This window comes from Carlito syrichta, unplaced genomic scaffold, assembly GCF_000164805.1.
Source record: "Carlito syrichta isolate Samal-C Ts95f unplaced genomic scaffold, Tarsius_syrichta-2.0.1 Scaffold89687, whole genome shotgun sequence".
Classification (NCBI taxonomy): domain Eukaryota; kingdom Metazoa; phylum Chordata; class Mammalia; order Primates; family Tarsiidae; genus Carlito; species Carlito syrichta.
The window spans coordinates 253,269-281,107 of record NW_007033783.1 but is presented as its reverse complement, the minus strand read 5'-3'; positions in this window follow the sequence as shown (position 1 = coordinate 281,107).

Below are 27,839 nucleotides of genomic sequence, written 5' to 3'. Positions count from 1 at the left end.
GAGCTGGTTAGGAAAATAATTTGATTTTAAAGGTAATTACAATTACAGTTAAGAATAACAGAGCATTTCTTCAAGCTTATACCCAACAAAGGTTTGTAATCTTAGTTTCTTAGAAAATCCAGGAAAATTGTATATGTTTTGGAAAATTGTATATGTTCAACACTTATTCTTCAAATTAGTGGTTATATTCTTCTCCCTCTGTCATATAAAGGTTTACTTCGATTCTTAGAGTTTGTAGGTGAGTAAATTTTCAAGGATATGTTTTATTCCTTCACTACATCTAAATTTTAAAAATTAATTTAGATTTGTTCTTATACTATCCTAGTAGTGCGTTGGTTTTATCTGAACTGATTTATTAACCTTTTATTCAATTTAACTCTAAAAATGAAAATATAAAAGTCTTTTCATTTAATTAGACTTTAGAATTATCATAGAGATTAAATAAGATAGATCTTAAGTATACAATAGATATATACAAACCATATTATCATAAATTATAAGAAACTGATATGATAATTATATCTTAAAGTAAATTTATAGCTTTTTAACTATGCTGCTTTATGCTATTCCCTTAAGGGGAAAAAACAGAAAAAGATTCCTAGTTGTTTGAAATTCAAAAATCAATAATTAAGATACATTTAAAACATGTCTGATCTTGAAAAAGTCATGAGCATTGTAAATTACTTTGACTTGTATATAAAGAGCGTCCTTAAAATACAGATTTTACAGTTTCTAGTTCATGTTTCTTTAAGCTAAAATGATATTAAAGTATAATTCTATAATAAAACTAAAAATGATAATAAAAGAAAGACATTCTTAGAGGTTCATTAATTAATAATTTGCATAAATGTTACATCTATATTCTGGTAAAATGTGATCATAAATTAGATACCATGCTAACGCTGACCCTCTTCAGAGATTCTGAGGTGACTATCTCAATTTTACTCATACATATATGGATGTATAAAATTTTATTTTTAAAAATAGTCACCACTTTTAACTAGCATTTGGATAAAAGTCAAAATGAATGAACAGTCCTATAAGTAATAGTACAGATACAAAAACAAACTACTTGTTCAATTGATTAACCACATTTGAGAAATGAGAAACCTTAGTCAAAGAAAAGGAAAACATTACCCCAAATACGGGAAAGACAAAACAATTAAGAGATGTGACTACATGCAAATCTATTGGAAAGAATTTTGTAGCTTGAAAGAAATGGCTTCTCAGCAAGGGACAAAATAGCAAAATTGCCCAAGAAGATTTAGAACACTTCACAAGTAATTTAACCTAGAAGATAATGGAAAGGTAATCCAAGGCCAACCATTAACATAATGACTTGCTACTTTCACTGCTGAGTTTTCCCTAATTTTAAATGTGTATATGCATATACACATTTATTTTTAATGTTCATATTGTATAGGATTTTTCCAACAAGAGGAAAATATGTAATGATTCATGCTGGTTGACTCCTTGGAGAGAGATTATGTGACAGGAGGAGGGAGGGAAGAAGGAAATGTAAACACACTAATGCATAAAAGATCAAAGCAATTTTGAGGGTAAAAAAAATGAGGAAAAGGTAACATGACATTTAAAAGTAATGTGGGTTATAAAGGAATGCCTTTAATATTATAAGTTTATATGGGCATATATGAACAAATAAATAAAAGGAAAGAAAGAAAACAAGAAGAGGAGAAGAAAGAAGAATATGAAAACATGCCTGCAGCAATACTTTTTTTTTTTCTTCAGGAAAAGACTCACTCAAGATTTTCTCTTTTATGGCAGCAAGAGAGAAAAATAAAAAAGCTTTTTTTTTTTGTGAAGTGATCGCCAGATGTAAAAAGTCTGAGATTCACTTACATGCTTGAACTATTTACCTTTTCTCCTTGAAACTGGAGGGAGGACCTTCACCCTCCCAAGAAGTGTTGGAGCAAATCTAAGGCCTTTCCCTTTTCTGACAGTCCATGATTTTCTTTTCTTTTCCTTTTCCTTTTTTTTTTTTTTGAGTTGGAGTCTCACTCTGTCGCCCAGACTGGAGTGCAGTGGCCGCTCCGGGCCACCGCAGCCTCGACCTGCTGGGCTCCAGCAATCCTTCCGCCTCAGCCTTTCAAGTAGCTGGAACTACAGGCGCCCACTGCCACGCCTGGCTAATTTTTTTTGATTTATTGTAGAGATGAGGTCTCGCTAAATTGCCCAGGCGGGTCTGGAACCCGCGGGCTCAGGCAATTCACTCACCTCAGCCTCCCAAGTTGCGGGATTACAGGCTGAGGCCCCGAGCCGGCTTGAGTCCATGATTTTCATTTCCATGTCATGCTTTGCCTGCACATGGGAAGTGAAGAGAAGAGCATATGATTGGTGCAAGTCCACATTACTCTTGACCTGGAGCTCTGGTTACAAGGCCTTTGTGCCTTTTGGTCATTTTCATTCTTTTACAATTTTGATCACTGATAACAATGGACAATACAATAGAAAGGTCAGTATACACTTCAAAATTAAAACATATCTCTTAAAGAAATCAGCCATCAGCATTTCTTAATTTGTAGCATACCTTTAATACGAAGTTGTATCTTTTGGAAGACAGGCAAAGCCAGTCATAAGTAAAGATAATGAAGTTACTTTACATCTGAAGAAAGAAAAAAATACTGCTGACACTTGGGAATCTCTGGAGAAGAAAAAGCTCTTAAAAGGCCTAAAAGATGTGAATTACATTAATAATTTATTAAGGCATTTTGATTTAAGCATGCAAAAAAATTCATTTTATTTTACAGACTGCATTGAAGAAATAAGCATAAGAAAACTGATTGAATGAAGAAGGAAGCAAGTAACATACAACTTTTTAAAAACTTAGTATTAAGAAATTTATATGATACGAGTGGTGGTGAATTCTATTTCCTAGAGCAAAGAGTGTTATAATATAATTTAGACAGAATACACTTTCCCCAGCACTTTGTATTTTCCTTTTCCTTCACAGCTGATCATTCAACTGAGTTTAGTCCAGTAGAGGCCCAATTAGATCAAAGTTTTTGAAAACCACTGAATATTTTCTCAATAGTGATAGTACTTTTATTTCTCCATTTTGATTTAGTTTAATAAAATAGTTTTACATCTTAATATTTTAGTTTTATATCTTAATAATAGATGATTGGGGGGGCATTATATTAAGTGAAATAAACCAGGCACGGGAAGACCAGTACTGCATAATGTCACCAATATGTGGAATCTGAAAAAAGTCAGACTTACAGAAGCAGAAAGTAAAATAGTGGTTACTGGGAGGTGAAGACTGGGGAGATGTTGGTCAAAAGATTAAAAAATTCAGTTAGGAGCCGGGTTCGGTGTCTCAGCCTATAATCCTGCGCCTTTGGGAGGCTGAGGTGAGTGGATTGCCTGAGCCCACAGGTTCGAGACCCGCCTGGGCAGCAAGACCTCATCTCTACAATAAATCAAAAAAAAAAAAAAAATTAGCCGGGCGTGGTAGCGTGCGCCTGTAGTTCCAGCTACTTGGAAGGCTGAGGCAGAAGGATCATCGGAGCCCAGCAGGTCGAGGCTGTGGTGACCGGGAGCGGCCACTGCACTCCAGTCTGGGCGACAGAGTGAGACTCCAACTCAAAAAAAAAAAAAAATTCAGTTAGGAGGAATAAGTTGAGATCTATTGTACAGCATGTTTACGGTAGTTAATAACATTGTATTGAAAATTGCTAAGATAGTAAATTTTTAATTCTCACCATACATACAAAAATAAGTATGTGAAGTACTATGTGTGTTCATAACCTTGATTTAACCATTACACAGTGAATACATATTTCAAAACATGATGTTGCACATTATATGCATATAATTTTATTTGTGAATTAAAAGATACAGTAAAAAATAATGACTATTAGAAATAATAGCTTATCTATTCTATTCTGAATGCTTATATTCAAGGCATGAATCTAAGAACTTTATCTGTATTAATTTATTTAATGTTTACATTAACTGAATTATTGTTTATTTTACAGATAAGAAGACTGAAACAGAGAAATAATGTAACTTGCTAGCAAATTACAGACTGAAATAAATATCCAGACACAACCAGACCTTCTTTTTTTGCTGTTGGAATCTCACTCTTGTTGCCCAGGTGGTTCTTCTGTCTCAGTCTTCCAAGTAGGTTGGTCTCAAACCCGTGGGCTCAGGCAATCCTCACCTCAACCTCCAAAAGTGCTAGGATTATAGCCATGAGCCACCGTGCCCAGCTGGCCTTCTTAACTGTGTACTATTTCTCATTAAAATGATGCCAGTATTCCATAAATTATTAAATATACATACATTACCTTGAAAAAACAGTCATAGTACTTGTATTTGTTGAATCGGGAAACAATCACCATTTATCAACTTGAGATGTTGATCATCTAACTCATTTTTAGAGTAATGGGATTTTCAAGGTATTGGAATGCATAATGTTAAAAATAGAAGTTTGAACAGAATCATATGATTCAAATATACAAAAATATCAAAGACTGATTGCAGTCCATACTCTAGGACTTTTTATTTTTATTTTTTTGAGTTGGAGTCTCTCTCTGTCGCCCAGACTGGAGTGCAATGGCCACTCCTGGCCACCGCAGCCTCAACCTGCTGGGCTCCGACGATCCTTCCACCTCAGCCTTCCAAGTAGCTGGAACTACAGGTGCGCGCTACCATGCCTGGCTGATTTTTTTGATTTTATTGTAGAGATGAGGTCTCACTGCCCAGGCGAGTCTCGAACCCACGGGCTCAGGCAATCCACTCACCTCAGCCTCCCAAAGGCGCGGGATTACAGGCTGAGCCACCAAGCCCTGCTGGACTTTGTTATGTTGACAAAAAGTTCCACAAGTCTTCTAGCCAACAGATTAATTTAGATCTTTATTCACTAAAAATTTGAATGTAGCCTTTTAACAAGACCATTTTTAAGCGAGGTTGCTGAATAACTTTACAATTTGCATATTTCAACTAGAATTTTTGTCCTCATAACATCAAGTATTGCTCATTCTTTTTTTTTTTTTTTTTTTGAGTTGGAGTCTCACTCTGTTGCCCAGACTGGAGTGCAGTGGCCGCTCCCGGCCACCGCAGCCTCGACCTGCTGGGCTCCAGCGATCCTTCCGCCTCAGCCTTCTGAGTAACCGGAGTTACAGGCAAGCTCTACCACGCCTGGCTGATATTTATTTATTGTAGAGATGAACTCTCACCAAGTTGCCCAGGCGAGTCTCGAACCCTCAGGCTCAGGCAATCCACTCACCTCAGCCTCAGATTATAAGCTGAGTCACCGAACCCGGCTAGGTATTCTCATTCTATTTACCTTTCAGCAATAGATCATTTCACAGATGAATTCTAGTACACTACAGAAAACCGTGAGTTATTATTATCATTGTCATTTTGCATTTATAGAGCACATTTTCTCTCCAAAAAAGCATGTGTGAGTGACACACAGGACATAATGCAGAGTTGGTGCTTAGTAGGAAAGAAAGTAGCTTATATCTTTTGAAAATGGCTTTATAGTTTACAAAGCAAGGAGAAAAAAATTCTAAACCAACAGTAGAATTTCTGTTAAGTACAGAGATATCATAAAATTAAAAAAAGAAAAAAAAAAAAAAAGAACAACAAAAACAAAAAAAAACTGTGAAGTACTCTTTAGGTTAGGAATGAAAAAGAAAAGTCTTCTGTAATATGGCCACTTCGGGGTTGCTGAAATAAAAAGTTTTCTAAAATGCACTGCATTGTGTATGAGCAGAATTTAGAGTTTCCTGTGGCAATCCTGAGAGAGGGCTAAGATGATACTGAGAAAAAAGAATCAGAAAGACTGCAGAAGACTAAAAGGACACTATGTACACCCGCTTCTCTGATGTCAGAATAGCTAAGACCATTTGGAGCAGGGATGAAAGTAGCTGCTATATAACTGATGTTTCTTTCCTGCAAATAACCACTCTATTCTAATGACCCAGTTGTTGGGGGAGGAGGGCTGGTAACACAATTAAATAAAATTAAACCATAACATGGTAACTAATGCCTTTCAGCATGTTGGGAGGCCAAGGAAGGAGGATTTTTTTGAGTCCAGGAGTTTGAGATCAGTCTGGCAACATACCAAGAACTTGTCTCTACAAAAAATTTAAAAAATAGAAAATTAGCTGGACATGGTGGCACACATCTATAGTCCCAGTCACTCAGGAGGCTGAGGTGCAAAGATTGTCTGAGATCCTGAGGTCGAGGCTGTTGTGAGGTGTGATCTTGCCACTGCACTCCAACCTGGGTGACAGAGTGAGGCCCCAACTCAAAATAATAATAACAGTAATAAAGAAAACAAGCTCCTTTTCCCCATTGGATAGGGAATAAAGTAAAAGCAGTCAGAAGACAGATATAAGTGAGATTAAAATTTAGCAGAAGCAATATATTAGGGAAAATTTACGTAAACATAAGGGCTAATTATTCTCAGGAATGATGTGAGATTCTTCTATGACAGATGGAACATAGGTAGCTTTTAATGAAAGAGTGTGCATTCTATTTATACTAGAAGGGAAAGAGTGATTTTAAGACTGAGAGACGTTGAGGACATCTGGGTGGAATTGTTCATTTATAACTTTCTTTTTTAACTACAATTCTTTATTTGAAAAATATTGTACCAAAACAGACCAATTTTGTTCAGTTTGAACTGAATATTTCTATGTTTTATAGCTTTAAAACCAGATTATTATTTTTAATGACATATACTGATAATTACATTTAAAAGGTTAGGGAAGTGACCTGGTCTCTGCCCCTCCCCGCCCTTGAACTCACCAAGTACCTTTCTCACTCTTGGTTACTTTTTTCCCCCAAGCTGATTTTCATTTCTAGGACCTTTACCTCTACTGTGCCATTATTTGGAAAGTTTTAATCCCATCTCCTTAGAGAAACCTGCCTTGACAACTCAATTTAAATTAGACCTACCTTCTTCCCACCCAGCCATCAGTGCTCTCTCCATCATGTGACTCTATCAACATGTGAAGTTTCTCAGAACTTTTATGTGTTAACTTGTTTACTAGTATGCAGACTTCTTTTGTACTCCAGGAATTAAAGTGTGCCATTTATCATTGTATCTCCAGCACCTGGAATTGGAAAGACATAAAATAAATATTTGTGAAATGAATAAATAAATCAGAGTGGGCATATATCAATTAATAAGGAGATAATTATAATTTTAAACATGTATGTATTTATATAGTTTGGACACTTGACTGTCTACACCTTCTGTTGCTATTTGATGCCTAATGTTGTAGGTGGGGCTTAGTGGGAAGTGTTTGGGTCATGCGAGGGAGGGATCCCTCATGAATGGCTTGATACCTTCATTGCAGTAGTGCCTGAGTTCTTACTCTATTCATTGCTGTGTCCGTTCCTATAAGTGCTAGTTGTTAAAAAGAACCTAGCACCTCCCTCCTCTCTCTTGCTTCTCTTACCACATGCTGACTCCATTTTGCCTTCCACCATGAGTGGAAGCTTCCTGAGACCCTCATCAGAAACAGACGTTGGCACCTTGCTTCTTGTACAGTCTGTAGAACCATGAGACAAATAAGCCTCTTTTCAGTATAATTTCCCTAGCCACTCAAATATATATAGTAATTTATATGTAAAAATAAACTCAAATTATATGCTTACAGAATATAAACATCATTCCAGTCATGTTTATAGTATTAATTAAAAATTACTCAAAATGATTCAAAAGTCAATGGCAGTTAGATCACATATGTTTGTCATACTTTTAAAAATTCTACCATTTCATATTTTATTGCAATTCATGGCATTCAATGACTTTTCACACATATCACATTGATTCTAGGAGATGTCAAAAGCTGGCTCCCCAAATGATACTGACACAACCTGTTGGTAAGACAAAGCTGAATTTCTTGCTTTGGCAGTGTCTCAGAGAGGGGAAAGTAATTTAAAAAATCCAGAGTAGTAACATGTAATGTCTATGTCTGTGGTAGGCAGAATCACTCCTTCACTTCTTCCCACGCAAAATTGTCCACACTCTAATCTCTGGAACCTATATATTACATCTCCTATCAAAAGAGACTTGAAGATGTAATTAAGGTTATGGTCCTTAAATTAGGGTGGTTATCCTGAATTATCTGGGTGAAACTAATGTAATTACACAAATCTTAAAAGTAGATCATTTTTTCTGGCTGGAGTTAGATGTGGTAGAAGAAAAAGCAGGAAAGATGCTGCAAAGAGGCAAGGTCAAGCAATTCCAAGTATGAGGATTTGATGAACCATTGTTGGTTCTGAGACATAGGCGGCCAACTTCAAGGACTAGGGAGATACCTCTAGCAGCCAAGCTAGCTCATAGCTGGCAGCAAACAAAGAACCTAAGACCTTTTTCCTACAAGCATGATGAACTGAAATCTGCCAAGCACTTAAATGAACTTGAAAGTACCTCCAACAGCCAGCCTTTATAAAGCAACACAGTTCTGTCAGCATCTTGATTTGGTTGTCATGAAACCTGGACCAGAGAAATCTCTGAGCCACACTGCCCAGACTTCTCACCTTTGGAAACTGGGAGATAATAAATAGATGTTGTTTAAGCTGCTAAATTTGTGATAATTTATAATGGCAATAAAAAAACTAATGCAATGTCTGAAGACAATCATTAAAAAAAAGCAAGTAACATGGAATTCTCTGTGTTACAAACTTAGCTAAAGGCTTTATGAGCATTTTATGTAATTTTTATGATAGTCTATGAAGTAGTGTACTTGACTTATTTGGGGAAGTCTGTTCAACCCAAATCTCTTATCTCTGAAAACTGCCCTTTCACACTCACACATAGGAGTGGGCCTTTGACAATGATGTTAGTATTTTGTGATCTCATTGTTCTGGCCTAAAGTGGACCACTGGTGAAAATCTAGTCTAAGATTTGTCAAATAGATTATAACCCTTTGAGTTTTGAATTGCTGTTAAGGGATGTTAGTTTCTTGAACACTTGGGTGTATAAAGTCAGAAGTTGTGGAATGGCATTTATATGAAGAAAAAAAAGATGGAATAATAAAAACCAACAGAGAAAAATAGTTGCCACAGGTTATGGGCCAGAGATGAGAGATAGAGATTTCAAAAGTAGCTTCTTAGGTTTTAGATGGCTTTCCTATTTCTACTTCCATTGCCTCTTGAGGCTGTATTCCTTACTTACCCATTCATAATGGAAAATTCCTCCATTTAGCTTAAACTAACTTGAATAGAATCTTGCTACTCCAAACCAGGAGAATGTTAATTAAGGCAGCATTATCATACTTTTACTTAACGATATATTGTACTCATTAGAGTGAGCTAAAGTGATGTAACAAATAGCTCCCTTAAAGTTCAATGACAATACATTCGAATAAAAGTCAAAGAGATGTCCTAAATCAGCAGGAGGCTCTTCTCTTCATCTCTTCAGTGATTCAAGAAACCAGACATCTTTCCATTTCTCTCTCCACCATCCATTAGAGTCTTTATTGTCTTTTGAATCCAGCTTGTCTCAAAACAAGCAACATGGAGGAGAAATGTGTCTTTTAAAGTCTTAGCCCCAAAGTGCCATCCACTGCTTTTTCCTGTTCATGTTCTATGGGCAAGAAATGGTCAGATGGCTGCAATTAACCGCAAGAAAGATTGAGAGAGACGGTCTAGTCAGGAACCCCAAAGAAGTGAAAGTAATTGTAATGATTAGTTAGTAGCCTCTGCACACAGATGTTCCCTACCTTGTTCAGAATAAGACAGCTGATATTGGCAGAGGTGGTGATTGAAATACAGATCTCTGACTCAGGAAGTTAAGATCTTAACCATATTTTTCTACTACATTTTTATTTTACCAGATGGCTTCCATCTGTGTAATTAGTTGATTTAAAATTCTGCTAAACCTGTTAAACAGTCCGCTTACATGTTCTATTCTTGTTGATTTACTTTTAATTTAGATAATATCAGAAAAGAAACTCAGTACTCTTGTATTCAAAGAGGGTCAGTAACAAATTACTTAAGAACAGCTGAGTCATCAATTAGGCTACTGCACTGCAAAGTTCAGATGTATAGTATCTGCTAGATTATTTTTAAAAAATGGCTGCCCCCAAATGGACACCTTGTATTATCTGCAGATACCAGGGGAAGACTTTACTACAAATTACGGTCTGTCCTTTTCCCACCAGAGAACTGATTGTTAAAACACTTACTTGTAGGTCCCCAGTGGTATCTGTCATCTAGGTAGACTAATAGTGATGATTGGATATATTGTCATTATTAGTTATAGGTTATATTGTTAGATTACACTGGGTTATATTGGTACTACTACTGGCCAGTGTTTAGAGGTAGTCTCGTTGATTTTAGAGTAGAGGCCTGACAAAAGCAAGTAAGTCTCAGTTAGTGGATTATTATAATAAGAACTGATAATCCATATGGTACTAGACATTCTCATGTAACAACCGGCTAAGGATGGTTTGAGAGTCCTGTTGTCAGAAGGTGTGTTACAGTAGTGAGCAACTTGTATGGGTGGATTCTTCGGGGGTCTCAGAGCCTATGTTATTCTATTATCAAAGAGTGAAGAGGATTTAATACTAAATTCTACTTTATGCACTACCTTGGAAAGATGGGGAGAAAGTAAGTACACCAAAAAAGATGAAATGACCCATAACAGGATTGTATCTGTGTGATTTTAGATATTTCTATTTTTTTGTCTTACTCTTAAGTCTCTTAGTCTTTTCTCCTAGTCTACAATGGCAGATATCATGCTCTGTTCAGAAATAAAAACTAAAATCAGAGAAAGGAATACAATTTAGATTGATTTGGATGAAAATTTGCTTCTAGGGAATAAGTGAGACTAAAGCTGGCGGAAACAATTCATGTAAGAGAAAAAGGTCTGGAGGAACCTCAGTTCTCCAAGTGCTGGTGGGAAGCAAGGTGGAGGTCATGATAATTAGTACAATTGAATATTTCATCTTCTGAAGTTCTGGGTACCACTAGGTCTCTGATTAGAGTATGGGGCTTTACTCACTTATATGGCTATATGGTTGCATGAATTAAAAAAGTTTTTGATTACACAGTCAGCTAGAAAAAAATGTCCTATAAGTTGAGTCAGTATCATTCCCATTAACTTTTGGGACCTTCCATGATACATAACCTTGCCATGAGTCAGATAAAAGCTGTAATTCTGCCTCTTTCATTCTACCTTCTCATCCTTTTTATAGGTGATTTGCCCGTGTGCCCACCTTTTAATGTAGTAAATCTTGAATTTAGCTTAAATTACTTCACAAACATAATACCACCCCTGCTTTATGGTGAACTATATATCCATGCCTGTTTAGCACCAGGGAGGATAAACCACAGGGAAAGAGAGGAATGATACACAGAAATGAAGATTAACTTGATATATTTTTGGTGGTAGGAATAATGACTAGCTGTGAATAGTATCTATGGGATGTGGAAAACCTCACTAAAATCATATTAGATACGGTACTTAGAATGGCTGTGCCAGAGGGGGTGGTTTCTATCCAATTAATTGTTTATGTGCCACCTGTTGCCATGAAGAAAGTTTGTTGATAACTAATCTGGGGCCCAATAAAAGTAATCAGTTTTTATTCCTGATGCATGCTTTATACAATAATTGTCTTTTTCCTGGAGGGAAAGTCTGATGATAGTAACCTTGAAGAGTTGGAAATATCTCCAGTTAGACTGATGAATGTGCTTCAGCATCAGGATTTAAACTTTGAAATTTTACTTCCTCTTTTATGGGAAGAAACTGTAATAACAATCTGGGATTGTTTTTCGAAGGGAAATCTTACCCTGGCTTTAGGTCAGGGCACTTTGAACCATGACCCAAGTGTCCAACTGAGTTGCTGTTCAACAGAAAAGTACCAGCGACAGAAAGCATTACACTTGAGCACTCTAGGTCAAAACAAAACATATCAAAGCAAACAAGTCAGTGACTAGAAGAATGTGTAAATGTCCTAAAGTGGTCTTTTTTGGTGAGTAAAGAACTGGAAGGCAATTCTTACTAAATTCTTAATCATTTCCCAGAATGCTAGGGGAAACAAATGTCTTTACTACCTGAAAAGCTATGGAATTTGGAAATGAGTTTAAATTGTTTTGGATATGTTTCAGGTTCAAGCTTTTCCAAGTGAATTGCTCTATCTAATTGTAATTAGAGTATGATTTCTTAAAAGTCCTGAAATACAATAGTTCTATTAACTATAGACCTCATATTGTACACCAAGGTGTCCCCAACCCCAGTATTGGTCTTTAACCTGTTAGAAAACCGGTGGCACAACAGTAAGTGAGTAGCTGGAGAGTGGAGCTCTGCTTTCTGTCAGATCAGCCTTGGCATTTGATTCTTACAGGATCACAAACCCTATTATGAGCTGTGCATGCGAGGTATCTACATTGCATGCTCCTTATGAGAATTTAATGCCTGATGGTTCCCCCACCATCAATGGAATAATTGTCTTCCAAGATATTGGTACCAGATGCCAAAAAGGTTGGGGACTGCTGTTGTATCCTAGATTCCTAGGCTTGCTCATTTTATATATTTGCTACTTTAACTTGCATCTTCTCATTTTTTCTCTCCCTCTGCCCCAACCGTAACCACTGTTTTATTCTCTATCTCTGTATATTTGACCTGTTTTAGTTTGATTCCACATATAAGAGAAATTATGCAATGTTTTCCATTGTGTATCTGGCTTATTTTACTTAGAATAATGTTTTCCACGTTCATTTATGTTGTGGAAAATGGCAGGATCTCCTCTTTTTTTAAAAGGATGGATAATACTTTATATATATTCCCAGTTTATCTATATTTAAATGTTAAATATATATGAAATATTCATATATCAATATTTATTTTGATTTGATTTTTGATTTTGATTTGATTTTTACTTATCCTGTAAGATAACAGCCCAATTTTTTTCTTTCTTTCTTTTTTTGCATGTATAAATCTACTTTTCCCAGTAACATAGTCAAAGAGGCTCACTTTCCCCATTATGCCCTCTTAATGCCCTTGTCAAAAATTAGTTGACCACACATATTTGGGCCTATTTGTGGGCTTTCAATTCAGTTCCATTTGTCTATGTTTCTGTTTTTATGCCAGTATCATACTGTTTACATGGAACATTTTCTTTCATTCCTTCACGTTCAGCCTACATGTGTCTTTAAATCTATAATGGATCTTCTGTAGTCAGCATATAGTTGGATCTTTTTTCTTTTTAATCCTTTAGCAACCCTATGTTTTTTAATTGAGGGGTTTATTTTCTTCACAATCTTGTTTGCCTTTGTGATTTTTTGATTTTGTATAGCACTAAGCTTTGCTTCCTTTTTTTCTCATATGTGCATATGTGGTAGCTTTTTGTTTTGTGGTTACTATAGGGCTTACATAAAACATCTTAAAATAGACTGTTTCGAGCTGACAACAACTTAACACTAGTTGCGTACAAATAACTGTAGACTTACATTACCTTCATAATTTGTATTTTTCTTATCACAATGTACACATTTTTCTAGCGTGTATTCCTTAACAACTTATTACCATTATAGTTATTTTTACATTGTGACTTTTAACCTTTATTCTATAGATCTGAAAGATTTGTGCACCATCATTACAGTAATAGAGTATTCTGAATTTGATTATGAAATTACCTCTTCCAGTGAGTTTTTAACTTTCCTATTTTTTCATGATTTTAAGTATTATTTTCCTTGTGTCCAGTTGAAACACTCGCTTAAACATGTATATTTTTTGTAAACCATATCTACTAGTGATGAATTTTCTTAGCTTTTCCTAGTCTGGGAATACTTCATTTTCTCCTTCATTTCTGAAGGTCAACCTTGCTGGGAATAGTGTTCTTGGCTGGCAGTATTTTTCTTTCAACACTTTGAATATATCACCTCATTTTCTTCTGACCTCCAAGGTTACTGCTGAGAAATCTTCTGATAGTCTAATGGAGATCCCCTTGTATATACTTGATCCCTTTTTTCTTGCTGTTTTCCAAATTCTCTCTTTGTCTTTGACTCATGACATTTTTATTATGATGTGTCTTAATAAGGGCCTCTTTGGGTTAAACCTGTTGGGAATCCTTTGAGCTTAATGAATTAGGATGTCCAATTATCTCCCAAGACTTAAGATGTTTTCTGCAGTATTTCATTAAGTACATTTTCTGTGACCTTCTTAGCTGACATAATTCCTTTTTGTGCCAGGTCTGTCACCAGCCACAGTGGCACTGTGTTCCAGGGCACAGGAGCTTCAAGAGGCTGTGAAGCTGGAATTCTGGCATCAGTATCTTGTTGAACTACTATAGCACCTATTACTTGGGAGCAGGTTCACTTTCTGAGGCATGGGTGGATGTCGATTTCCTACAAAGTCAAGGACTATGATTCTGTGACACTCACCATTTGCTCTAATCCAGAGAGCAGGAATATCGCTGTGGCTCTAATCCTGGAACCAGGGCATGGTATAACATCGTTCCAGGGAAGAAGGGACATTCAAAGTTTCAGGCTTAGGGAACAGGGCACAGCTGTAATTTGAGTCCTAGAGCCAAGGGGGCAAAATATCTCAGGCACCAGGAGCGAGGATATCATGGAGTGGTGGGCACAGCAGTGTCTCAGGCTCCAAGGCCAGATGCAGTAGTAGTAAAGACCCAGAAATGGCAGGGTACAGTTGTGGCTTGGTCTTGGAGGAGGTGGCAAAGAGCAGTGCAGTGATGGCCTCACTCCTCAGGGTGATGAATGCTTAAGCAGCTCACACTCAAGAGGGCTGGGCTGGATCCAGGAATGTGGGACACTGGCTATTTTGTCCAGAATACGTTCTGTAACACAGTTCATCTAAGGCTTTGTGACCAGATGTGGCTCCTCTGCTGGGCTGGGCTCTTGGTCCTCAAGGGGATAAGTGTCATGGGGACTCAAGCTTCAGGGTTGAAGATGCTTCCCTGGGTCAAATCTCTAGTTTGTGAGGGCAAGGTACTAAGATAGTTCAGGTGCTGGGGCTGAGGTGGGGAGGGGAGCACAACTATACTACAGGCTTGGGTGTGGCTTCTCTACTGGGAATATGCTCCAGGTTCTGGGAGAACAGGTATCATTTGAGCTTGGGTACTAAGGTTGCAGTCATTCCCTGGGCCAAAACTCCAGTTCCTGAAGGGTGGGGCGCTGGGTTCTGGGATTGCAGTTGCCCCCTTTCCTATTGCTAGAGAGCATGGGCTTTCATTGAGGCTGTGTGTGTGTGTGTGTGTGTGTGTGTGTGTGTGTTTGCACTGTAGGCATCTTTGTCATTTGATACCCAATTTTTCAAATCAGTTTTTTACATTTGGTCTGTTTTGAATGTGATTTTTAAGCAGGAAGGTAAGTCCAGTTCCTAATATTACAAATTGATAAGAAGTATAAATCTCAGCTTTTAATTTTTTTAAATAAACTTTATATTTAAATGTTCTTCCGTGGCTTGCTGTCTTCTGCAGCTCTAAGTTTATGATGTATGATGCAAAAAGAAAACATAGGAACTCACCACTATGCCATTCTTTGAATCCTTAGTGCCCTATTCAGTCAGCCTCCTCCTTTTTACCTTTTGGAATCGCCTTATACAGATGGTCCTCAACTTACAATTGTTGCTATAAGTGTGAATATCAACATTGCCTTTTACTGAGTGATCTTGAACAATGTACTCAAGGTTTTTAGATACAATTTTCATTGTTTGATCTGTAAATAATGGTATCTTTTATATAATGTGATAGCATTATGTGAGATGATTTAGTCTAATGCCAAGCACATCATGAATGCTAAATTCATGATGCATATTATTAAGCATTGCTTTGGAGCTTCTCTCATTGAGTAGCACACAAATAGATATTCTGTACTATTTGTTTTTGCCACAATACCTGGAACAAGTAGTGCTTGATAGGTTTGATAGTGTCCACTGTAATCATCAGCTATGTCTAGGAGTAATTGGTATCCAATTGGACCTGATTTTGATGGTCCCTGAACTGGGGGGCATACAGCTGAAATAGTGGTTCCCAGAACAGGTAATAGTGCTTGGGAGCACTACTGTACCTGAAGGATTTGCAGTGTACCAAATAAATGCTGGGTAGAAGCTTTCTGGATTTGTTAACAAGATAGCCTTAACTGTCCCTTAGGGATTCACTAAAATTGTGCATTATATAATTATAAGGTAGAGAGTACTGAGAGCCCTACTTTGGCACACAGATGGAACAAACAATAAACAGAGCTTATTTCTCATAATTAATCCCCATGGTAAACCTTGGGCTTGTGTGGCTAGGAACAACTCCTTCATAGGCAATTGGTACATGGTTGGTCATTATACATTTACAAAGAAAATTATTTTTCAATTAAACTTCAAAAAAACATTATCCCATATGTGTAGGTTAGGTAAACTGACTAAATGCATTATCAAGCAAAGCAAGTCTGAAAATATAGACCTAGGTTTTGTAAATGTTGAAACACATCTCAACTTTGCACTCATGTAATTGAGATGCAGAGACCTTCTCTGTAATATGGAACCATGGACAATTTTGCATGTTTTGTTGACATAAAGGCAAGTGTTTTCACTTATACTACATCCAGCTAATGTAGAAAATAACAATATAACCATAGAGTAATTATTTTAAGTGCAATCACTGCTCTTAGGTATTAGTCTGGAAAGAAACTATAGAAGTAGATTATTTCTAACAGCACCCTTCCAAATGTAACTTGATAGAAGAAATGTGTATCAGTAGTAAAAGATTACAGTGACTTTCTTGTGGTATAGTTTTCTTCACTGTTGAGTTATCCCTTTGACTTATCTATATCATATATGTATTCATGTATGTCATTATGTGCTGATGCTCTACAGATATATATGCCAGTAAGATCCAGAATGCTAAAATAATTAATGTTATAAATGACAAAATAAAATTAGCATCAACACATATTGTTTAGAGAATAATATTTGAGCAGGATATTTGGCAGAATTCTTTCAAAATGAATACTTACTGTGATTGTTTATATTTTGCATAATGGCCACAACTTGCAAGTGATGATTATTATATCCAAATAAGACCTTGTCACTTTAAAAACATTTTGTATTTTAATCTCAGAACAATTTTTTTCCAGAAAAAATTGCAAATTCCATTTTGTAAGCAAAAAAAGACACAGAGATTAAATAAATTATCTATAATCTCATGATGTAGCAAGCATTTATATCTATATTTTAATTTTGTTTGTAAGTAACTAGTTTTACACTTTTATTGCTAATAGTTATGGTAAATAAATCTGGACATTTATTTTATAATTTTATTGTCTTGATGGTGAGTATCCTCATAGCTTTTGAGCAAAATAGCTTCATCTTTACTTTAACTTGTGCTCCAAGTGGGAACTGACAGATTTTCCATGGCATTTGCTTCTTGGCCACAGCAATGAGTTGAGTTGATTACTATCCCAAGTATAGCCAGTCAAATCCCTTTCTGAGAGATTTAAAACTGCTGGTGAAGGAAGAGCTTTTTTTTTTTTTTTTGAGTTGGAGTCTCACTCTATCACCCAGACTGGAGTGCAGTGGCTGCTCCCGCCCACTGCAGCCTTGACCTGCTGGGCTCCGGCGATCCTTCTGCCTCAGCCTTCCATGTAACTGGAACTACAGGCACGTGCTACCACGCCCGACTAATTTTTTGATTTATTGTAGAGATGAGGTCTCGCCAAGTTGCCCAGGCAAGTCTCGAACCCGCAGGCTCAGGCAATCCACTCACCTCAGTCTTCCAAAGGGCGGGATTACAGGCTGAGCTACCAAGCCCAGCTAGGAAGAGCTTCTTTAACTTTGTCACTAATGTGTGCAAATCTGAGTCCAGTAGTTGTTGATGTCATCCTCCCTCACTGGCAGAAGATATCTTGTAGCAGAAAGAGAAAATTAAGCTTACAAGCAAAGGAATGCAGCGATGAGAATAAAGGGAAGTTTACAAAATTTTTCCAGGGTCTGAAACCTGCAAAATTGTCCTAGGTCCTTTCGTTCTAAGAATCCAATTTTGGTTACTCCATAACCCAAATCATCACATACTATACTTTTATTTTGATGTATAATATTATTTAAAGATTTATAGTATATATTTGTTTCAATTTTAAAATTATTTATAGTTTGAGGAATTATGTCGCTCACCCCTGACCAGCAGGAAGGAGGCAACAACAACGTGTTCTTCTCAAAGCGGTTTACTCAGCCTTTACACCATGCCAGCTTCTTTTAGCTTCTTCTCTCTAGCTTCTACTTCTCTCTTCCTCTTTCTTCTAGCTTCTTCTTCTCTCTCTCTCTTCCCCGTTGTCCCGTACTTATATCCCTTGGTCTCCACCCACAAGTCCCGTACCAGCGTGTCAGCAGTTCATTGGCTCTGCAGCATTACACTTGCGCGGTGCGCAGTGAAGGAGGGCCCGGAGGTATATCATGCGCCTAATCATGGGACTTGGCAGAGGTCCCGGGCGCCATCTTGGCTCAGGCCGCGCTCTCCACAGAATTATTCTTCTACAAATAAGGATTTGTAGTATCTCCTTTTTGATGTATTAAGTAGATATATATACACACATGTATATATACTCTAGATTTATATTCACATGCCAAAGTAGATAATTTTATGCCTACTTTACATGAAAAAGGAAGACAAGTGATAAAGGATTTTCCCAACGTACAGACTGAATGTCCATCATTCTCCATCATAGGTACAAGATGTATAATGATGTTAAAATACTGATATTGGAAAAATAAAGTCAGAATTAGGTACTGGGCATTTGAGGAAGTCAAAGAATAAAAATTAGTAGAAACTGATACATTTTGTATGGCTCTCAGACTTTAAAATTTATAGTAGAACAAATCTAATTTTCTTTAAGTTTTTAGCCCTGGCTTTACTGTATTTTTTAGCCACTGACTACTGACATTTTGCTTTATTTGGCTGATAGAAGGACCTCAAAATTGCTTAACTTTAATGGTTGACTTGTCTCTCTCTTTTGAACTTTTCCATATAGTTAAAATGCAAAATTTTTTAAATTACAAAAGATTTTAAAAACATTTTGTAATTATCATTTTAGTCTCACATTAATGATTATAGGTATAGAACACCTGTGCATAACACTGCAGAGCATTTTTTTTACATGATTTTCAACTTACTTCACTTAAACTTTTATATGAGCCATGTAATTCCCTCCTCTCCAATTTTCCTATTTTAATGTGAGTACAGTAATGACCTAAGACTCTTAGTGGGATGTAAAAAAAAAACATTGAAAATAAATTGAGAATTATGACATATACTTACAAGTACTACAAACCAATACTTTTAGTACTATGATCTGAGTTTGGTAAATATGAAAGACACATGTTTAGAAATAACCAGTAGTATGGAAGAATCTTAAATTAAGAAATAAAAAGTAAATTTATGCATCAAAAATATCATTAAATAACATAATGTTCTGTTATATAATATCCTTATTGTTTATATTTTTATCAATATGTAAAAGACATGAAATGCTATCTGCAGGTGCTGCTTCTTTTTTCTCCTAGTAAATGTTACAGTTTCAGAGATGTCAGAATCAATCCCTCTAAAAATCTGTTATTGATTAACACATTCATTCATTTATTCCTTAATGCTTTCCTTTATTCCTTTATTCAAGAGATATTGAGTTTTTTGGTGCATTAACCATCATTCTAGTCTCTGAAACAATGTTTATTAGATTTTACATGTGAATAAAAGTTTTAAAAATACAGGTACTCTGGTTGTTTTTAATTGTTCTAAACTTTTTAGTGTTTGTATAAAAGTGACTCATGTAAAATTTATTTTTGTTATTCCTTAGGAGAACAGGAAACATTTTTCTTGTCTTAAAATATAAAAACCTCAAATTGTTTCAACATGGTAACATTTTGGGATATATACGGTTGAGGTCAAGAAGAGAAATCCTGTAGGAAGATATGGGTTTAGTCCATTTAAAATGGGATCCATAATTAATTTTCCCTGTCAATAAATGCTCTAAATGTCTTCAACAAGATACTATTTTGTAGCTCTTTATATATGATAAATACAAGAGATTCTGAATCAGAATAGTTGAAAAGTTGCACTTATGAATACTCCAATCTACAGGGTTACTTGTGTCAGACTTGTACAAGTCGAAGTTGACCAGCAAATTTTGGGATTCATATAGAATTGTGATTACATAGACCTGGTTCATACCAGATGTCTAGGTATTTAAAGGATTCTAATGTATAAGAAAAACAATGATATGATTTTTAGCACATGTACACCAGAGACCATTCTAACTTAATGTTTATAAAGCTCACCATCTCTAGGTGACCAAAGCTGTGGGAAATCATGTTAGCAGCAAAGTGGAGCCATTTAATACAGATTATAGTAAATCAACATTTTAACAATTGTTCTTGATTCTTATAGTAAACTATAATAATAGTTTCTAAATGGAGTCATTGACTTGTCTAAGTAGCAAAGTCCCTCAAATCAGCATAGAAGGATCATAGCTTCCTGGGGTATTTAGTTTTCAGAGTTCAACTTTCATATCAATATAACAAATTGAACTGAATCTGTTGACAACTTAAGAAGAATGATGGCTTTGGGGAGTGTCAGATTTGTTTTGGAACAGGAATACCACTGTGGATTTTCTTTGCCTTAGAGGGCTTTACTGAAACAGAGTAAAAATGGTAAGACCAGAAAGAGTCATACAGCAAATTCACTAAAATAAAAACACAATGAATACTTTGATGTATGTTGAGATATGAAAAGCTACTGATATGTTTTTATATTAAATTTTTAAGAAAAAACTAGAATCACAGTATGTTTTACTTTTGCTATAAATATTTACAGGCAAAAATATGGATTTAGCTATGCATGTTGTTATTACTTTCATAAAAAATATCTTAGTGATTCTTTTACCTTGCTTAAAATATAATTTAACCAAATGTTTAAATGGTTAAATAATTATTTCAGTGAATATTTCCTAAAATCTTATTATGTATAGGGCACAGTGTTACATTCTGTAGGGTATATATAGTCTGTTAAGTTTGGTCCTTGCCTTAAGGAGAGCTTTGTATCTTTGGTGAATTAACCAACATCACCTCATCTCTGAAAATATGCTGATTTATGTCTGGAATGCACTAATTGCTCAGGGTGACTCTTGAATATTCATGAACATTTTTGCTCTCAGTAATTGAGTTGTATGTTTATTAAAAAATCAGTTAAGAGTTTTCCAAAATCAGCTGTATTTGCTTTAGTAATAAGATAATTTAATTAAATTGTGTTTTGGGTGCCCAAGGTTTCTTCCAAGTCCAGTAATTCTCCAGAATGACATAGTATATATATAGTTATACTCACAGCTAAGGTTTTTTACAGGGCAAGGATACAAAGCAAAGTCAGCAGAGGAAAATGTGCCAGGTGTAAAGTTAGGAGAAAATCAGGCACATGCTTCCAAGAGTTCTCCTAGTGATATCACAGAGGATGCACTTAATTCCTCTACCAACTAGTTGTGACAACATGTGTAAAATCTTGTTGTCCAGGGAAGCTCATGTGAGCATAGGAATCCAAGGTTTTTACCGAGGGTCAGTCACATAGGTCCCCTCTCTCTAGTTCCTACCAAAATTCCAGACTGCCAGAGGAGAGCAGGTGTTCACCATAAACTGCATCGTTTGCACAGTTTAGGTTCATTTAGCCATTTTCAATATTTAGGGACAACTTTATACCAGTTTAGAGACTTGTTTACCTGTCAAGTTCCCTAATACCTGCCAAGGGCAAAATTTGTAAACTGACCTAAGGACAACCATCTCAGACTTGGTATATTAAGTGTTTTCTGCACATACATAAGCCAATGAAGTATGAATGCCTAAAAGAGAATAAGAGAGAATGTTGTTTTTATAAAACATGATTTTGAAGCGACTTGGTAAAAAGGACATTTGTTAAAAAAAATAACTGTGGTTGGATTAGACATGTGGTAGACAATTACTTATTCAACTTTCAGGTTTATAAGACTCACTTGGGGGTTTTGTTAAAGTGTGAATTCACATTGAGTTAATTCTGGTATAGAACTTCAACACTCTGTATTTTTAAATTTATTTTTATTGATACATAATGTTAATTTATAAGATACATATGATATTTTGATACATGTGTATATAATGATCAAATCAGGATATTTAAGATATTGTTACCTAGACCACTTCTATTTTATTTATGTTGGAAACATTCCAAATCTTGTCATTTAGTTAGTGAAAAATATACATTATATTGTTAACCATAGTCACCCTATTATGATATCAAATACTAGACCTTGTTCCTTCTATTTAACTGTGTTTCTATCCATTAACCAACCTCTCTTATCCCCCGCACCTGCACAGACACCCTTCCAAGCCTCTGGTAACTCTCATTCTACTTTCAAACTCCAGCAGATCAACTAGTTTAGCTTCCACATATGTGTGAGAACCTTTGTTTTTCTGTGCTGGACATGTTTCACTTAGCATGATGTCCTTTATTTCCATCCGTGTTGCTGTATATGAAAAGATTTCATTCCTTTTTATGGCTAAATAGTATTCCACACTCTTTTATCTACTCATTTGTTGGTGGACACTTAGTTTGATTCCATATCTTGTGCATTGTGAATAGTGCTACAATAAACATGGGGTTCTGGTATCTCTTTCACATACTGATTTTCTTTCCTTTAAATAAATACCTAGTAGTGGAATTGATGAATTATGTGTTAGTCCTAATTGTGGTTTTTTGAGAAATTTTTATACTGTTTTATGTAGTGGCTATACTAATTTATAATCCTACCAATAGTGTATAAGATTCCCTTTCTCTGCATCCTCGCTAGCATCTTCTTTTTTTTTTTGTCTTTTTAATAATAGTCTTTCACCATGTTAAGATAGTGACTGGACAGGTTGGATTGTGAGAGTCTCTGCAAAAGCAAGTGTCCATAAAGACTCTCTGTGTGAGTAGGCACTGCACTGGTGGAAGAGTGAAAGTCCGTCTGAGGGGAGACTCAGGCTTAAGCACCCAGGACCCCTCTGAGGGTGAACTGCAAGCCCCCTCTGCCCTGAGATTAGTGCACAGGTAGCAAGATCATCTGCTAAAGTTCGAGGAGGATGCACCTGAGAAGAACCTGCCGAAGACAGCTGATTCTCATTGTATGGCACCAGGCCCACAACATCCCCTGTTATAGAGGATCAGCTGGAGCCCCAGATCTGGTCAATGGAGAGAGAGAATTGGGGAGAGATGGAGAGGAGCCCCCTGTCCAGTGAGGAGATGCTGACTGCAGCTATTTTCTCTCTCCCAGGACCAGGCAGAGACCTATATTGCCCCATCCAGATCCGCCCAGCATGGCCCAGCCTCCAACTTGGGACTTAAGGTAATCTCATCAAACCTGGAGAGACAGAAGCCCCTCCCCCATGCTAGATTAGACACAGGTGAATTCTGAGTGGCAGACTTGACAAGTTGCAAGCCAAGTGAGTCCAGATCCCATCCACCCTCCTCCCACAGTAGGCCTGGGGAATTTGACACAAGTTGTGAGCACATCAACCTGCATTGAGAGTAACCCTATTAGCCTATGCTGAGAGCTAGAGATCAGAGCTATAAGGACGCTGGACTTACAGGAACGACCTCAGAGTGAGTTTGGTTTCTTGTTTTTATTTTTATTTTTAATTTTAATTTTTTGTATGTTTGTTTGGCTCATTTTTGTTTGTTTTTTGTTTTAGTTTTTTTCTCTCTTCCTTTCTGTTTTTGATAATGTATTTGTACTTGCTTTGTTTAGGATATTTTGATATTCATTTCTTTTCTTTAAACTTCTGGTTTGTGTATGAGAAGAGTTCATCATCAGGGAGGTTTTGTTGGATTGTGTGTTTGTATGATTATCTGTACGTTTTAGCATTTTTAACTCTTTTCTGTCTTTGTATCTCTTTTCATATGTTAGCTGGCATGTCTGTCTGTTTTCCCTCCTACTCTTCTCTCTCTCCACCTTTCTTTTGTCCCCCCCTTCCTTTTTCCATTCTTTTCCTTTTTCATGCCTCATTTTGCTTCCAGGGAGCAAATCTATACTCCCACTGCATGGACAGATTGTAAGGCAGTGAAAAATGGGTTCCAGGGTGGATACTGGGATACACAGATAGAGTTTGAATCACAGCTCCCACCTCAATTAAATCTCAAAACTGAAAAAAGTACAACCCCCAACCCACAGTCCAGCTGCAGAATTGAACAAAACAAGAGGATCCACAGAAGGAAGAATAGGTGACTGAGCAGACAGAGTAAAATCAACCCTACCATCCCTGAAACAAGAATTAAAGAAGAGGTGGAAAAAAGTGTGTGTGTGGTGGGGGAGGAAAATCTACACAAATAAAGAAAAACCAAGATAAGAATATGGGTCTCACACAGACCCCTGTGAAGCCAGACATTAAGAAAACAGACAATGGGATGCAAACAATGAAGAACCCCCAGAATGACTGGTCTCAGACTACAAACCCAGTTATCAAGACATTAATAGAGAGAATAAATATAATTGAGGAGAGAAAAAAAGGAAAATATTAATGAGTTGATAACTGAATATAGCAGTAAAGAGTACTGTGAATGAAATAAATAACAAACTGATAAGCATGGAAAGCAGAATAAGCCAAGCAGAAGAAAGAATCTCAGAGCTTGAGGACCAAAATGCAGAACTAGCCCAAACTGTCAAATACATAGAAAAGAAACTTAAAAAAATAACAAAACCTTCAAGAGATGAGCGATTATTTCAAGAGGCTGAACCTAAGAGTAATTGGATTTTCTGAAGCAGAGAGACAGAGAAGATCACCCTGGAATAAATATTCCATGAAATTATTTGAGAAAACTTTCCTCATCTCATCAGTGATGTGACCATTCAAACACAAGAGATTCAGAGAACCCCTGCAAGACAAAAAATGAGAAGACCAACTCCCAGACACATAATAATTTGTCTTAAAAAAGTAGGTATTAAAAAAAAATCCTAAAGGCAGCAAGAGAAAAAGGTCAGACTGTCTACCAGGGAAGACCAATTAAAATAGTGGCGGATTTATCTACAGAAACATTTCAGGCTAGGCGAGCATGGAGCCCAATCATGAAAGTTCACAAAGATAAACAATTTCAACCAAAAATAACCTACCCAACTAAACTTAGCTTCATCAGTGAGGGAGAATTAAAATCTTTCCCGGACATTCAGTCCCTAACAACTAAAGCTACCTACAAGAAAGACTTAAGAAAGTATTAACACAGAAGAAAGAAAAAACAATGACAATGATCTTCACAAGAGTGCAGGATAAAGATTGAAAACACACATGAATCAACCCCAAAATAAAAAAGAAAGACAACAAACAAACAGGAACAACAGCTTTATAAGAACCTCATGACAGAGATAAACTCTCACATCTCAATAATTAGTCTGAATGTTAATGGACTAAGCACAACCACTGAAAAGACATAGAATGGCAAATTAGATAAAGTATCATGAGGCAACAATATATTGTCTTCAAGAGACTCATCTTACCAGAAAGGACACTCACAGACTCAAGGTAAGAGAATGGGAAGCAAAATTTCATGCAAATGGAACACAAAAGAAAACAGGAGTTATGATCTTAATATCAGACAAAATACCTTTTAAGTTACCAAAAATTTAAAAAGATACAGAAGGTCACTACATAATTATAAAAAGTTCAATTCCTTCAACAAGAAATATCCATCCTAAAAATATATGCACCCAACAAAGGAGCATTAAGTTTCATAAAGCAGCTGCCAGGCAAATTTTAAAGAGATATTGACTCCAACACTATCATAGCTATGGACTTTAATATCCCATTCACAACCCTAGAGAGATCAAGACAAACAATCAGCAAGGAGATCTGGAACCTCAATGTCACTCTTGACCAAATGGACTTAATTGATACCTACAGAACACTCCACCCAATGACCACAGAATATATATTCTACTCATCAGTGCATAGAATATACTCTACGATCGAGCACATCCTTGACCATAAATCATGCATAAACAAATTCCATAAGATTGAAATTTTGCCGTGTACCTTTTCAGACCACAGTGGAATAAAAACAAATATCAACACCAAGAAAGTTCCCCCAAAACCCACAAAGACATGGACACTAAATAGCATGATGCTAAGCAACTACTGGGTCAACATGGAAATCAAAACAGAGATGAAAAGACACCTGGAAACAAATGAAAATGAAGAAACATCTTACCAAAACCTCTGGGATGCCATGAGGAGAATTTATATCTCTACAAATACACAAGAAGAAAATGGAAAGATCACAAGTTAACAGCCTAACAAGACACCTAAGGAAGCTGGAAAAGCAAGACCACCAAAATGCTAACTTCAGCAAAGAATCCAGATCACCAAAATAAAAGCCCAAATAAGGGACATAGAAGACAAAAAGATAATAAAAAAAAGTCAATGAAACAAAAAACTGGTTCTTTGAAAGGATAAACAAGATTAATGGTCACCTAGCTAGCCTGACCAAGAGAAAGAGGGGAAAAGCCCAAATAAACTCAATCAGAAACACAAAAGATGAAGTCACAACTGATCCTGAAGAAATACAAAAGATTATTAGAGACTACTAGTACACTTGTATGGAAACAAACTTGAAAACCTAAAGGAAATGGAGGACTTTCTGACATCACAAACCTCCCCAGGTTGAAACAAGAAGAAACTGAGACCCTAAATAGACCAATAGCAATCCAGGAAATTGACTATGTCATAAGAAAGCTACCTACAAAAAACAACCACTGGGCCAGATGGCTTTCCAGCAGAATTCTACAAAACAGCAAGGAGGAAATGATACCAATCCTATTTAAAGTATTCCAGGTGATTGAGAAAGCTGGAACTCTCTCCAAATCATTTTATGAAGCTAACATAACATTGATACCCAAGCCAGGTAAAGACCCAACAAAGAAAGAGAACTACAGGCCAATATCCTGGATGAACATAGATGCTAAAATTCTCAACAAGATCTAAGCAAACTGGATTCAACAACATACATAAAAAATCATCCACCATGACCAAGTAAGATTCATCCCTGGGATGCAAGACTGGTTCAACTTTCATAAGGTCATAAATGTAATTAAATACATCAACAGATGTAAAGACAAAAACCACATGATTATATCATTAGATGCAGAAAAAGTTTTTAATAAAATCCAGCACCCCTTCTTGATAAAAACCTTCAAAATCTAGGCATAGATGGTACATATCTCAAAATAGTAAGAGCCATATATGAGAAACTCACAGCCAGCATACTTCTAAACAGACAGAAATTGGAACCCTTTCCCCTGAAAACTGGAACAAGGCAAGGATTTCCACTCTCACCCTTCCTGTTCAACATAGTATTGGAAGTCCTGGCTCGAGCAATCAGAGAAGAGAAGCCATTCAGGGGTATCCAAATAGGAAAAGATGAAATCAAATTATCCCTCTTTGCAGATGACATGATTCTATACCTCAAAAACTCAAGATAATCTGTCAAAAACCTCCTGCACTGTTAAAGGAATTTGGCAAAGTCTCAGGGTATAAAATAAATGTGCAAAAGACAATCACATTTCTATACACAAATAATAAACAAGTAGAAATCTAAATAAAAACACAATCCCATTCACAATAGCCATACAAAAAATTAAACACCTTGGCATCTTCCTAACAAGAGATGTGAAAGACCTTTGCGATGAAAACTACAAAACACTGCTCAAAGAAATCAAAGATGACACAAACAAGTGGAAAAATAATACATCCTCATGGATTGGAAGAATCAACATTGTTAAGATGTCCATTCTACCTAAGGCAATCTACAGATTTATTGCAATACCCATCAAATTACCAGCAACATTCTTCTCAGACCTGCAAA